The sequence below is a fragment of the Syzygium oleosum genome, unplaced genomic scaffold (assembly GCF_021117445.2).
Source record: "Syzygium oleosum isolate NSW1041296 unplaced genomic scaffold, Sole_v2.1 Sole_v2.10, whole genome shotgun sequence".
Lineage (NCBI taxonomy): Eukaryota > Viridiplantae > Streptophyta > Magnoliopsida > Myrtales > Myrtaceae > Syzygium > Syzygium oleosum.
The window spans coordinates 10,355,696-10,371,983 of record NW_026607494.1 but is presented as its reverse complement, the minus strand read 5'-3'; the positions used below and the strand labels follow the sequence as shown (position 1 = coordinate 10,371,983).

The following is a 16,288-nucleotide window of genomic DNA, read 5'->3' as shown; positions in this document are numbered from 1 at the left end:
AGAGTCGGTGAATAGCAGGGCAATAGAGACATGGAAACTTAATTACATTAGTTAATTTATTTAAGAATTGGCTTATCAATCCATTCATCGGCACATTAGTTGTTGATCATCCAAGGAGTAAAATAACTAATTGAAAAGAAAAAGGAAAGAAGAAAAAAAAGAAGGGAAAAAAAACCTATACCATTAAATAAGTAAAAAGCAAAAGTCTTCCCAAATACACCCTAAATTTGCATCACTAAAAATAGTAGGTCCCCAATGATTCGCATCAAACCTTGCTGTTCATAATCATTTCTATTAATGCATTAGGTTTACCGAACAATTTCTAAGGGGTGACACTGACACCTAAATATGTAACCTCCGGATGGTGTTGTAGATATAATTGTAGAAAGGGGGTGTTATAGCATTTAAGGAAAGTTGAGACGGGTTTCTAACTTCCTACGTGCATGGTTCATATCACATCTCTTAGCAGTATCACGCTTTTCTCTTTCAAGTGAGACCCCGCATCCTATTCTCCCTCTTTCATGCATTGAATGAAAGAGCACAGGTGATGGACTTTGATATTGAGCGAGGCCTCCACATCCTATTTTATCTCTTTCATGCATTGAATGACAGAGCACAGGTGATGTACTTTGATTCAGCGAGGCCTCCACATCCTATTTCGTCTCTTTCATGCATTGAACAATGGAGCACAGGTCTTCTCATGAGTGAAAAACATATTCCTAACGAGGTGGGCCCAGCTCGAGACTCGTCGGATCTGATCCCTGCATCTTCCTCTTTTTCCCCAATGATACTACGTCTTTCGTGAATAACATATCCTCGTACTGTGGTTGCCCTCTATCGCCATGTTGTGGACAAATTTTTCCCAATTATACTAGATGTGTACAAATAGATATTCATGGGATGCAAGTTAATCTCACTTTGTCCCCCTTTAATTCTACTTCTAGTAGAATAGGTGAAGCTCGGAATTGTTTCCTTAAGTTGAAAGAAATGGAAAATAGAATAAGAAAAGAAAAACCTTTTTTTAACCTTGCCTAATTTGTATTTTCTTTCCTTTTTCTATGTGTCGTCATTGCTTACTGTACACATACTTGATGACATGGCATAAGCCACACGAGTTGTCGCATCATTTGGTAAAAATTTCTTAGTAACTCTTAGTACATGTAAAATTACTCATTTTACTTTTTTTGAAATTTGCTATATGATAGTGAGGAGGGAAGATCAGCACAGCCATCTCCTCTCGCCATTGGGAACCTACACCCGTTACAAAATGTTCTATTTGACTCATAGTTATTCAATCCACTAGTAAGTGTACGAGCCTCACGACATGACTTGAACTTATAACGTCATTAAAGACAATGTTATCCTCTTACCATTGGGCTTACAACACTCGTGCATATTCTAAACTTTTTTGGTATAAATAAAGTTTGCTCGAGTTTGGACACACTGACTTCATCCTCATTTTATTCTTTGCAGTGGTAAAATGGTACTAATGTCATTTCATGATGTCCACAAATGTATGATACACAATCCCAGCGGCAGAATATCTGAAACAATCATAGCTGCTCATCAAAGTGGGGATTTCTCGAAGTTCATTCAGAAAACATTTACTCATCACTTTGCTGATTAAAAGGAAAGAAGTGCAGTCCTTGGCACCGGGTTTTACAATGGCCCAACTTGGCCCATTTGGAAATTATTTTCCATCGTAGTAGTGATGAGTTTCATGGTGGGGCTGGATTGGTTCCCATCCTGAAACCTAGAATCGGACCGAATATGGTCGGTTCACAGTTTGTGAAACCAGAAACCGACCTATCCACTCAGACCGACCGGTCTGGTTCAAGGGTTAACCGAGATCGGAGGTTTTTTTTTTTTATTGATAGAGAATAAAAAAAAGAAACTGGGAATTAATTAGCTAAAAGAGATTATGGTCTCTTGAATATAACATAGAGGTTCTCTTCAATTTATTTTTTTTCACAAAATTAGAGAATCGCCCAGTTTGTTTTCCACGAAATTAGAGTTCTCTTTAAGTTATAACACGGAGGTTCTCTTAAACCTTGGAATTAATTAGCTAAAAGAGATTCGATCTCTTGAATATAACATGGAGGTTCTCTTCAATTTATTCTGCCTCTCTACTGAATAAGGGAAAAAAACATAATTGGGCTGGTTCGTTTGGTCCGGTCCGCTATTGCTGGTTCCAAGTTTGTGGAATTGGGAACTGACCCCGTGAAAACCATCTAGAATCGGTAGGTTCGGTCCGATTCTCGAGTTGATTCGGGACCGATATTCACCCCTAGTAGCTCCTACATGACGGTAACAATATCTTTTCAACCGTCAAGAGGCCGTGTTCTACGGGGTGGCTGAGTGGTGATGATACGTAGGTGCTGATGTCGTGCGCGATGGGTGCCACGAGGCGAGAGAGAGAGCACCAGCTCAAAGAAAACAAAGAGAGTGGGGTTTCGCAGTAGTGGGCAACAGCTGGAGTAGGGCTACAGAGCTCACAATGACCAAAGGTGTAGGGTAGTGTCCTACGGCGACAGGTGACGGTAGTTGGAGGAGTTTAGGATTTGGAGAGGTGGAGGTTGGGGTTTCTATTTGGCGATATGAGAATTACGGTGTGATTGGTTTTTTTCGAGGGGAGGGCAACTTGGTCGTTCTGTCTATGAGATCCTATATTGTTAGAATACCTAGCGGTATTTTGAGGAAAAAAGAAAGAGGGGAAATAGTATTGAGGTCAAAAGTAAGAAAGGGTATTTGTTTTTTTTTTCCCTTCTTTTTTTCTTCTTTCGTTTTTCTTTTCAATTAGTTATTTTACTCCTTAGATGATCAACAACTAATGTGCCGATGAATGGATTGATAAGCCAATTCTTAAATAAATTAACTAATGTAATTAAGTTTCCATGTCTCTAATGCCCTGCTACTCACCAACTCTTTCATTGTCCATTTCTCACGGCACTCTCCTCCAATTGTCATCTATTCTTTTATCTCTAATGTTTTAAACATGTGATTCTTCTCTTAAATCGGGTGATCATAAGATGCTAAACCATAAATTATCATCACGAGGAAGGTGCGAATTATTAGATTAATATGTTCTTGGGCAAATGGAATTACGTAGTACGTTTCGTGTTATGTATAAACAATATGTTGGAAGCTGGAATATTTTCTTATTAAGAGTCGTTAACAAATATCAGAGATACTCTTTAAAAAGTCTCTTACAAATATGTGAATATTCATTTGTCATAGATGTCGACCGCGGTTAAAAGATTCTTTATACCTAACGTGAAACTTATATAATATATGTTTGTTTGTCTTTTGGCTCTTTAGGAGCAGACTTTGCTTAATTTTTTAAAAAAGGAGATGATATCACTATCATATGGACAGTGAAGACGATGAATTAACTCCTGGACCGAAAGAGAGAAGAGAAAAAGGAGATGGATTGCCTGTAGGTAATAAAGAAAGTATCAAGAAAATATTATTGCTTCTTCCATCGTAAGAAATCTCAGTTTTGACTCTAGGCTTGTCCCTAATAACCCAAGGTCCCTTTGAATATCTCGTTACGCTACGTGGTTAACTATATATCTGAGCAATTATCAATTCGAGGAAAAGTACACATTGTTTCATAAAATTGTATTTTGCATGAAGCATACCCGCCATAAGTCTATGGCCATAAGGCCTTTGTTATCCTTATATCAGTGCACACCCAATTTCTGTTTCACATGCTTTAGGAACGACTGAATTCAAGAGATATACGGGACCAGCTGTTATACATCGCCTCCGAAAAGAAAGACGTTCATACCTTCCGGTAGGGATCGCCCGTTTTCAAGTGCTCCCTGGCAATGTCAAGGGCTGTGAAGCATCTGCTATTCACCGCCTTGAATCAACTCACGTATCCCTCGGGGGAAGGAACAAAATTCCAGATTGCCAATGCATTGTGGCCAAATGGAGTGGCGTATTCCCATCACTGTCCTTTTCATTCACAAGCTTCTCTGATTCAGGGCTCCTAAGTATGTATTTCGCAGGCTTAGTATATGCTGTACTTTGCCGAAACACGCGGGATGTTTTGTCCATGTCTGTTTAGATGCTCGCTCAGATCTGGCCACCACAAAAGTAGATTCTTGACTGTCCCAAGGAAATGATATATCTACATGTGAGGTGAATCGGAAGATTGCCTTCTCTGTCTGAAGAGTGCTGGCAGTGAATTTTTTCAGCAAAAACTGGACCCCATCACAGTAATTGAGATATGCCGCTAAATGTGGTGGAGTGCCATTTGTGGCATCTCTCCAATAGAATAGCTCCTCCTTCCATTCTGCCATCTCTTTCACTATCTGCATTAAAGGCGATGAGGATCATGACCAACACGACTCATGGTAAAAGTTTTCTCATGCAGACATAGCCTGAGTTTTTTCTTATCCTAGGACTTGGATCAGTGCTGGCAAAGACGCAATAATCACATGTTAGGAACCGTGGCATAAGCAGGGGACATGCCCTGAATCCTTGATGGATTAAATGGAACAGCGAGCAAAAGTTTGAGGATCTCCAAGTCTTTGGCCTTGACTGCCAAATACAATGTCCGTTTCCCTTTTTTGTTTCCCAGTTGAGTGGTTTCGAGTCTGAGTACCAAATGGTGAACCACTTCACAGCGACCATTCGTCGCAGCCTCGCCCTCTACATTGGACAAAGTTCTTGCCCAGTGAATGAGGGTTTTGGCTACACTCAACCTCCCTGTCCTGGCTGCCACATGAAGTGCAGTCTGTGAGTAGATTCTCAGGAAGGCAATCGATGATAACTCTCATGATGCCATCCTTCTCTAGGTTCTTTGCCACATGAAGCAACGAGTCCCCTGTCGGGCTAAGCCTGGTAAAGATGGTCAATAAAGTTACTCCTTGCTTTCTAGGTTCATCTTCAGGGCTTTGATAACTTTGTCAAACCTCGCCTTTTTCTAAGGCGGTATGCAACAGGGGATTTGTACTCTTATATTATACGCATTCAGATCACAGTTGGCTCGGATCCGGTAAGGAGAAGAATTTTCTGCCTGTGATTGCCCCCACTTGGAACAAATGACTTTATACAGACTACATACAAAGATATATTTTTCTTCATATGTTAGTCCCTTAAGGTTCAAGGTAGAGAATGTGTGAACTTTTTCCTTGATTTTCACTTGTTTAAAAGAAATAGATTCCAACAATACAGTAAATTGAGGTTAAAAGCAAGAACAAAATACTGTGATTATGCAGTGTTTGCACGTCAACATCGATGCTTCACTTAGATATATGCTAATCACTATTAAGGACACTGAAAAAAAAAACTATTAAGGATTCTGATGACCTATAAGATCTCTTTTTTGTGGTTTTGATCATTTAATGAATTCAAATAAGATGACACAATAACATGGTCCGCCACTTGTAGTAGACTATAAGCTCTATGCTTTCACGAACATCAGCGAAATAGATAAGGGCTTGTCTCGGTAGATTTTTATAACTTGTTTTTGTTTAATCTAAAATGGTGCAAATGATCCTCTTGAGACCCCAAAACTTCTATAACATTGGGCACATGTGACAGGCCGATGGTTTCGGCCTCTCCAAAAAAACATTGGGCTTGGATTAGGGCATTAGGGCCTGACCTGGCCTAGGCTCAAAATGGGGCACGACTCGTAGTCTAGTGGGCTTGTGCCTAGGCACAAGCCCTATCGTGTCAGGCCCGAGCTTAATCGTGATGGGCCTGGAAGATATGGCCCATTGCCTCGCCCTAGTCCTAACTTCATGCCGGGTACTTTTCATTGTGCGAGATTCGTTGGTCGATATAATCACCACGCATGCCAACACTGTTACATTTAGCACTATCCAATCAACACGTTGGCTTTAATTCCGTTTATCATGCAAAAGAATAGGAAGCCAAGTAAGAACTTGCACTTCTTCAAAAGCTTAACTATCTATTCATGGACAGACTGGATTTATAATTATTTCATTCCTCATCAATTATCTCATGTGAAATTCTTCAAAGATTGAAAATGCTCACATGTGCATCTTAACATGCCATTTACATATCCAGCAAGGGTAATGTTTAGTCTCAGTCTTATTATTTTTTTTTAATGTAGATTTTCCTATCATTCAATGTCTAGGTGTCGCCGGATGTCTACAGGCTCGCCCTAACGACTTCGAACCCGGACTTCGTCTCAACCTTCAAGTCAGTGATGAATGGAGTAAGGGAGGAGGAGGGTGGTGGAGGTGGTTTTGCATCGGATAGGCCTCTGTTGCCGCCACCAAGTGAGATGGTCGAGGAAGGAGCCGCATTATGTCAGTGGAGGTGGTGAGTGTTTTTCTCTATTAATTTTTTCCTTTTATATTATCCAGTCATATTGTTGGGTTTAGTGCAAATGCAATGTGACCTCATTTCTCTAATTTATGATCTTCTAATTGTAGTTCAGTGTCAAAAACATTCCATTTGTGACTATATCTCGATTGTTTCAATGATTGAATATTGGTCAATCTACCCTATGCTATGTTTTTATCCATCAATAGCAGCTATCAGTGCTCCTTAAGAGTGATAGATATGTTTAGTTTAATTTCCTAGACAACTTTTACATGGCAAATAAGTCTTCACGCATATAGTTTGGTGCAACCTTGAATAGGAACTTGATAGTTCCTATTCGTAAGCGTTGATTTTCATTTGTATCCGTTTAGAAGGAAGGATTTGGTTGAAAATTTACTTTATATTTTTCAGTGGGAAGTTTCATTACTTGTTCTCTGAAAGCATTACCTGATCTTTCTGCATAGAGATTGCATTGTATTCCTCTGTGACAACAGTTCCATTATCAGACACTTCTGTTTTCCATAAACTTAGTGGTAGATAACTTTAGATAGGAGGAAGGAAATCGTAACCACTTCTTGAATGCAGTCAAAACGCCATAACATCAAGGAAAAGGAGAAGAGGGAGAAGGAGATGCGGAATCAGATAATTGCCTAAGCTGAAGAGTCTAAATGAGATTTCTATGAGAAAAGGAAGCTCAACTGCGGAACGAACAAGGCCAATAACAGAGAAAGAGAAGGTAAAACTGCCATTAAGTAGTCACAGAATCACTCTTCCAACACCTTTCACTTCACTACATTTCTATCCTCGTATTTTGAAACGCCAAAGAAAACTTCATTACGTCACCTCAAGAGCATTACTTGTTCGTTTATGTCAGTTGTACTTGGCCAACCAAGAGAAGTTCTACAAGTAAGCCGAAAAGCATTACTGGTAAGCCACAGCTGAGATCATCTCTCGAAAGTTCCAATCATCGAGAAGAGAGGGAAGAGGGATGCCGAGAAAAAGCCCTCAGTGGTGGTAGTTCTGGGTCCTAAGCCAGGAAAAGCCCACCTGTCTTTCGAGAATGAGGCAAGTTTTGTCCAAGCTGAAACAGCACCCTCCACCTCACAGATGCCTCCCCCACCGCCATCGCCCACGAAAGATGGGAAGGAGAAGGACTTGAAGGAAGGGAACAAAGATGAAAAGAATGGGAAAATCCCTCAAGTTGTTACATTTGGTAATGGTGCTGGTCGTGCCACAGAGAAACCGGCCGCAGAGAAGCCAGCGATCCCTCCCAAAGTTGCACCTGACGGCGGCAACTCTGAGAAAGCGGAGGTTCCTGAAGCTTTTGAGGCAGAAAAAGCTGCTGAATCGGGGTCAGCCACAGCCAAGTGACGCGAGGTTGTGTTTTTTAGTCTCTCTTTTTCGATTAACTTTTTTTCTCTTCTTTTAGTTTATTTGAATGCTAACTAGCTGCTGAATCAGTGGCAGCCGCTGCCAAGTGATGCTAGGTCCTGTTTTTTAGTCTCTCTTTTTCGATTTTCTTTTTTTCTCTTCTTTTAGTTAAATTTATGGAAAAATACCACAAAAAATCCCAAACTATGTCACTTGTGACAAATTTACCTGAACTTTTTTTGCGACACGAAAAATCCCAAACTACGTCACTTGTGACAAATTTACCTGAACTTTTTTTTGTGACACGAAAAACTCCAAACTATACTACTTGTGACACATTTACCCCACAATACTTTGGCCCATGGGCATTTTTGTCTTTTTCCTTTTTTTGTTTTTTTTCCTTCTCTCTTCCCTCCACCGGCCATAGCGGAGGGAAGTCGGCAAGGGCGACCCTCGCCGGCGTCGGGCGAGAGTCGCCCTCGCTTGGGCGCTTGAGGGCAGCTCTCGCCCGACTCCGACTCGGGCGAGGGCGCCCTCGCCCGACTCCGACTCGGGCTAGGGCTGCCCTCGCCGACTTCGGCGTCGGGTGAGGGCGACTCTTGCCTGACGCCGGCGAGGGTCGCCCTCCCTTGTGCCGGCGAGGGCAGCCCTCGCCCTTGCCGGCTTCCCTCCGCCATGGCCAGCGGAGGGAAGAGAGAAGGAAAAAAAAACAAAAAAAGGAAAAAGACGAAAATGCCCATTGCCAAAGTATTGTGGGGTAAATGTGTCACAAGTGACATAGTTTGGGGTTTTTCGTGTTACAAAAAAAAGTTTAGAGTAAATTTATCACAAGTGACATAATTTGAGGTTTTTTGTGGTATTTTCCCTAAATTTAAAGGCTTTCTAGCTGCATCGGGTGAAGAATAAGTACAGCTTCTTGTACTCAGTGCAGAGCGACGTGCAGAGCTTTCAATCCTATCTTGCTCTAGGTTTTTCTGACCTTTAGGTGGGAAATAACCTTTGACTGCTCTCTACACATGATCCGTTCTTATTCATTAGCTTAGCTGATTTTTCCCTTAATTTATGCATCTAATCCTTCAGATGTTAATGTTACTTCATTGGTATCATTTTGGGAGTAGAAGTTGATAATTTGATTCAACAGACCACCTTATAAGTCTCTGGCATGCCATTTTTTTTTTGGTCGGACTCTGGCATGCCATTGGCCAGTCCCTGTTATGGCCCGTTTTGTTAAATATAAAAACACCAACTTTTCTTTCCCTAGGCCAAGTTTTGCAGGTACTGAGACTTCGAGCCCTTGACCACTAAGCCCCACTCTGAACCTCTAGGCTGAGTATATATATCTTGGCCCCCTTGAGTCTTCACGTCGAGATCCATCCCTCTTTTCATTGTCAGTGTCGGCAGAATTCAGGTCGAAAATTCTGTCCCATAGACAATGATCAAGATTAGGTAGAAGGAGATATGGCGAAGGCAAGGTAGATCCAATCTGAGCGGGACATAGAACAAAGCATGAAGAGGTTAGGAGAGGTTAGGGTTAAATTGAAATTCGTACAATAGATTTAAAATTGATTGGGTAATTTTCCCTTCACTATTGAATAATCTTTTTTTTCTATTTCCTATAACTTTTGAATTCCTGATGTGTTTTTAATATACCCTGTTTTTAACATTGGTTTTATTTTTAGGATAAACAAGTCATTAGATATGAGTATAAAGTGTCATAGTCATGTTTAAAAAATCGATACACTAGCATGTGTCTGTTCATGTCCGAACAGGTTAAGCAAATCGACTATGTAAGGCATGATTTTTATAGTGTCATAATCTGTTTATGCCAAATCATAACTTGTTTAATCACTCTTCTTGTATCGTGCAAATAGACGATGTTGAGAACTGCAAAATGGGTAAAAATTACCTAGGTTGCCGTATAAGACAGTCGCATGAACGGGCGACACGCCATGAATGTTTGATGGATCGAGTGGCACTGTCAACAAAAGCTTGAGAACCTTCAAGTTGCCACTCTCGACGGCTAGATACATCGGACATTTACCTTCCTCGTTCTTCCAATGCATGGGTTGCAAGTCCTCACCTATCAAGATGTGAACCACGTCCAGGTGGCCGTTCACAACGGCCTCATGCAGCGGGGTGTTTCCCCTGTCATTCTTCACTTGAACGAGAGCCCGCCGCATCTCGACCCCGCCGACGTTCGATGCTCGGCTGATGAGGACTCGGGTGGCGGGGGCCCTTCCGGCCCCGGCGGCCAAGTGAAGCGATGTGTCTCCCCTGCAATTTTTCCCGGCCACGAACTGTTCAGAGAAGTGGTTGACGATGGCTCTCAGGATCTCGTCTCTCTCGAGGCCCGCAGCGACATGGAGCAACGAATTGCGGGAGGGGCTCAGAATGACCCTCAGACACAGACGTAGATTGCGCTTGGAAAAATGACGTTCTACGACTCTGATGAATTCGTCCACGTCGCCTCGTTTTGCAGCAGTGAATAGCTCCTGGGTCGTCTTCTCATCGCATGAGACGGGGTCTTGCGTCAGCATCGCTTCCAATCTCTGCAGTCTGTGTCTCCGGAGATCGCTCTCTTGCAGACTTATCTCTACTGCCATGATAATTGCCCTAAGGTATGCTCTACTTGGACTCGTATATATTAAACAACAAGAAACTTAGCAGATTGATCGCAGGTATTGGTGAGGTTGCACCCGCCACACGCGACCTTATATGCATTTACTATGGGCCCCGACAGATTAAGCCCTTCAAAGTCATGTGGGCCCCGCAACCCCGCCATCTCCCAAAGGCAGATGGTATTTGTTTGGACATGACTATTCTGACTTCGAAGTTCTTCCATCAGTATATTTTTAGTAATTTAGCTTGATGGAAAATGCAGGCTACTCTCTTTTTGAACCTTACCATAAATGAAGAAGAAAACGGAATCCATTTTTCAGTTCTATTCATAATTTTGCGACACTTTTTAAGAATCTTGTTTCAAATAAATTATTGCTATATCTTATTGGACATAAAACGTAATGTGATTTGTGAATTCCTTTTTATTTCATGTTATACGGTTCTTTAATTATATGCCAAATCAGATAAGTGTATCAAATGACAAAAAAAGATTAAGACAAATTTCATGTGAGAAGGTTGGAAAATTGATCATGAACATGAAGGAAATTTGCATTTCATCTGTTTTTAGAGTAATTAGTGCTACGGAGTCCATAGAACAATTTGCATATGGAGTGTGCATGTTACGGACGGGCTTTCATGATTTGCTCTTTTGAAGAATTCATATTGCATGTTTCACGAGCGAATATCTTTTCTAAGTCGTAATGATTAATCACCCAAGGAATAATATTTAGAGTCCTATAATGTCGTGGGGCTTTTGCAGGACAGAAGTATCGATGCTAGACCGCGATTGTCGGCTGTCAAATTGGGTAGTTGCCACAAAGATAATTAAGTATAATAATCATAATCTACATTTGTATTGAATAATCCAAGAAACTATGGGTGTGCCTCTATTAATTATACAATGCGTTTGAGATGGAACGAATTCACGTGTCGTTTCGCCGCCTAGATTAATTGCAACGCCACTATTTGCGCATTTATCATGTTCAGCTGTAAAACTACTATTGGAAATTACCCTCCTGGCCTCTCCACGGCCGAGCGTAGTGAGGGGTCAGAGGGTCATGCTTGGCCTACAGTACCCCCGACATGTCCGATGTCCAAAAAGTCCGTTAAAGATGACAACGCCAATATCATCTCTAACGATGCTGTGCATAAAGAACTATTAATTCACAAATTTACTCTTATAAGCAGGACCTTAGAGTCATATGAATAGCGATTTTGGATAGCATATGATATACATCGTTTCATCTGTGATCAGTGACCTCAGTGAATCATCTGCTCAAGCCTAGCTCTTTTCGTTCCAGATGTGAGGGCAAGCAAGGTATCTTTGCAGTGACTTGGAAACAATGTGACTTCCAATGGACAACAAGGAAAAACACACGAATTCTCACGTTTATTTTGTGTGATCCATTTTGTCCACCGCATCAACCAAGGTGGTTGGTCGGGTTGGTTAAGGTTTATTTCCAAGGGATATGGAGCCCCTTGATCACAGGTTTAAACTTCTAGTCGCTCCTCGACCTCAAGAAATCCTTATTCGTCCGTGGCTTAAGTTTGGCTTGTTTACCAGACACATGGATCTCCAATTTTACTCCAACTTGCATCTGGTGGTATGGCTGTGATAGGCTCGCTTACAGTGAGCAGTAGTTATGGTTCAAAACATACATTCTGACCATGAGCGTCGAACTCCTATGGTAAGCCCTAAGGGGGCTGCCGATGTCAGTGCCTCTTTCCAACAACCCTCTTCTACTGATCCAAGACTAATCTTTTCAAACGAGCATTGAGTACATGCCTTCGTGCACCGTCCTTGGGACCGGATTTGAGATATGCACATTCTCACCTAATTAGGACCTCGGTGCAAAGGCCTTAATAACTGCAAGAACATGCACACTTAATTAGTCCCCTGTTCTTAGTGATCTGTCCAATTGGGCCTTGATAGCTGGAGATCAGCTCAATCCCAGACTTCGTTACAGGCTAGACTATTAGTGCCAAACGTAACCCAATGACCTGGCGATATCCAAGCATGATAGGTTGCCACATGAGATTTTGCTCTGAAAATTGAGTTATCAACAGAGCCGATGCCTGCAATCGCGGCCATGGAGGTTGCGTGAGGTGAGTAACCTAAATAAGAGTGAATCGACGGAGGTCACGACTTCCATAGGGGGTGGTTGCAAGCTCCACGCAGAGAGAGAGAGACGGAGCTGCAGCGAACGACTCCAGTGAGTGAGAGGTTAATGTTGCCGACAGATGGAGGTGCGACGATGTTTCACCGGAATTGCTCCTGCGACAAAATATCTTTCACTGAAAGTCGTTCTTCGGCTTTCAATGAGAGGAGACAGGTTCTGTGGTGATTCCGGATAGGAAATATCTAGACAAACAAGAAATAACTGCAAACTTTTACTTCGAACAGAATTGTACATACAAACCGTACCAGAATTTAATCGATGATGCAACACCCAGGATAGAGATACACGCTGAAATTTGATTGACGACGCGAATCGAAAAGCTACGGTTAAGGAAAAATAAAGTGTAGTAATGAAAGTAAAGATAATTGAAAGATAAAATTTTGTTTAAAACAGATTGGTAAGGCTAATTTCCATTGACCGTAGGCAAAGTGTCTGGGCGATACAAGTTCGACATCACCAACGTCCTTGTTCCCGTCATGACTGCAGGTCGAGAGTCTTCATCTTCCATGATCTCGGCAAAGTGAAGTAGACTTCTAGATATGGCAATTCCTAGACAGATGATATAGAAGGCTATGGGGCGAAGATAGCGCTGATTCATCCAAAGAGGAACGTACATTGCCATGTACAAAAGGCAGATACAGAATAGGGCACCAACTCCCAGCAACAGGACGACAGCGGCGAGCCAAGTAAACCTGCTTACGAGCACGTAGCTTCCGGCCATAAATGCTACGGACATTGTTCCGAGAGACACCAGCAGCGCCAACAATGCGGCCAGATGGGCGCTTAGAGCAACGTACGAGTCATCAAGTTGTGTCCAAGGCCAGATGAGAACTGCGCCAATGGCACTGTACATTGCGATGGTGTTGCAAATGACAAAGGCATAAAACATGCTTTTTTTCAGCATTTGAGCCATCCCTGGGTCTGCTCCGGAATTGTCGATGTAATCTCCAGGAATCGAAAAACCAGCCGCAAAGGTCATGGTCACCACGAGCGTGGCCACGACCGTGCGAGTATGCACCTGTTCCTTCAATACACCTCCCTTTTGGAGAGCCTGGACTGTCATTTCTACCAAAATTTCTCGGACCCTTGCCTTGGACAGAGCCAAATCTTTACTTGTAGGGGCCCCGGCAGATTTCAAAATCATTGATGGTAATCTCTAGACATGGGCCAAACAAGAAAATGAAGGCTCATTGCTCATCGGAAGTTGTCGTCCATACCGCATGAAGATAGAAAAGATTGGTTAATTTTGTGATTACTAATGCTTAATTTTGGATTTACTAGTGGGTGCATAACTTTTGAAGCCGAGAATCCGTTCTTTTGCTTTGCTCTTCCGCAACATCAAGAGCCGTCAAGCATTTGTTGTTGACAAGCCCAAGGTCAACTCTTTTGTCCAGCAAGAGATGAAGCAGAACTACGGGTTGCCACGGCAATGTGGCCAAATGCAGAGGCGTGTTCCCGTCGTTGTCTCTCTCGTTTATGAGCTTCTCGAGGTCGGCATTCCCGAGTATGTACTTCACTGCCGAGATTCTTCCGTTCTTGGCGCAGACGTGAAGGATGTTTTGTCCGTTCTGATCAATCAACTCCATCGGATTTGGCCAATGCCGGAGCAGCTTCTTGATGGCTGGAACATGGCCCTCTTTGCAAGCAACGTGAATCGGAAAATGGCCATCTCTATCATATTCGACTGCGCTCAAGGAGAATTTTTCTCACAGGAATCCGATGCCGTCACAGTAATTGATGTATGCTGCTAAATGAAGCGCAGTGCCACATCTATCATCTTTCAGTCCAAACAAATTTGGATTTCTCTCCGAAATTTCCCTCAGCATGTCTAGATTAAGTGCCAGATAAAATTATTTAAATATTAAAACACGCATTTATTTAATAACTTAAACTTTTAAAATAATTGATAATGGTTTCATAAAATTTCACATAATATCAGAAAAAGAAATCCTAAGTTCCAAACTTCCTAGACTGATCATTTGCCTCCCCAAGGCCAAAATCTAGTCTACGCATGATGAGAAGTTTTAAACCATTTAAGTAATAAACTATGTCTTCGTCTAAAAGTTTAAACTTATCAAATAATTGAAAGTGGTCCCATAAAATTCCGCAATTTAATCTTAGGCCAAAATCCAGTCTAGGCAAGAGGGGAAGTGTTGGGTTATTTAAATATTAAACTACACCTTCATGTAATGGCTTAAACTTACATAACAATTGGCAGTGGCCTCATGGTATCAAAGTCACGTTCTGCCTCAATTTGCATGTGAGACTCCATGTTCATCAATTCCACGTGTCGTTCACTCTAGCTTGCATGTCAGAGGTCTCAAAAGTGTCCCACATCGCTTGTTCATAAGATTTAAATAGATCTTATATTCATATAATCTCACTCTTCTAATAGCTTAAACACAAAATATTAACTCGAGCACGACAGTTTTAATAAACGTGTTGAACTGCCTCAATATGAGACAACAATCCTAATAAAGCAGGTCAAATAACACCACATAAGCCGTCAAACAAATGTGCCCGATGATCAGAGTTAACATTTAATACGCTTGCAGGCAATGTCAGTAATTTCACTTCGTATCATATCTAGAGTTTATAACTGAGTTGCCTTTTTTTAATATTCTATAACTTTTGTGTCCCTAATGTGTTTTCATAATACCCTTTATTCTTTTTAACATTGGTTTTATTTTTATAAACTTTTAAGGATAACAAAATTGTTAGATATGACACATTTTTTTATTTAGATATGACTTTAAAGTGTTAAAACTTAGTCGTGTATGAAAAACCAACACACTAACATGTTAATTTAAACGCGTCGGTTTGTATCTGAACGGGTCAAGCAAATCCATTGCATAAGACATAATTTTCATCGTTCCATGAGCGGGTTGACGAGAACCGATTTATGCCAAACCATAACTTGTTCAATTTCATGTCTTCTTGCGTTGTGCTAACAAATGACGTCGAGAATTGCGAAAAGAGTAAAAGTTACCCAGTTTGCCGTGTAAGACAGCCGCATGAACGGGCGACACGCCTTGAATTCGTGATGGCTCAAGTGGCACTGCCAACATAAGCCTGAGAACCTCCAAGTTGTCACTCTCGACGGCCAGAGACACGGGACATTTACCTTCCTTGTTCTCCCAATACATGGGTTGCGAGTCCTCACCTATCAAGATCCGAACCACTTCAACGTGGCCGTTGATAACGGCCTCATGCAGCGGGGTGTTTCCCCTGCCATTCCTCACTTGCACGAGAGCCTGCCGCACCTCGCCCTCGCCGACACCCGATGCTCGCCTGATGAGGACTCGGGCCGCAGGGGCCCTTCCGGCCCTGGAGGCCAAGTGAAGCGCCGTCTCTCCCCTGCAATTTTTCCTGGCTATGAGGTGGTCGCGGAAGTGGTTGACAATGGCTCTCATGATCTCGTCTCTCTCGAGGCCCGCGGCGATATGGAGCAATGAATTTTGGGAGGGGCTCAGAATGACCCACAGACACAGACGTCGGTTGCCCTCGGAACAATAACGTTCTACGACTCCGATGAATTCATTAACATCGCCCTGTTCCGCAGCAACGAGTAGCTCCTGGGTCGTCTTCTCATCGCATGAGACGGAGTCTTGCGTCAATAACGCTTCCAATCTCTGCAGCCTTTGTCTCCAGAGAGCACTCTCTTGCAGACTTACCTCTGCTGCCATGATTTTTTGGTCTCAAGAATGCTCTCTCCTTGGACTTATACGTGTTAAAAAGAAACTTAGGATCTACATACATTTACTATGGGCCCCAACAGATTGAGTTCGTCCAAAATCATATTGGCCCCGCATCCC

The 16,288-nt window shown here is 42.2% G+C and overlaps 2 pseudogenes; both read right to left on the bottom strand.

The window, feature by feature from the left end:
- Positions 1–3,437: 3,437 nt before the first annotated feature.
- LOC115679918 (protein ACCELERATED CELL DEATH 6-like) lies at positions 3,438–10,277 on the bottom strand (annotated as a pseudogene).
- A 2,507-nt stretch (positions 10,278–12,784) lies between these two features.
- Positions 12,785–16,159, bottom strand: LOC115680027 (protein ACCELERATED CELL DEATH 6-like; annotated as a pseudogene).
- Positions 16,160–16,288: the final 129 nt, after the last annotated feature.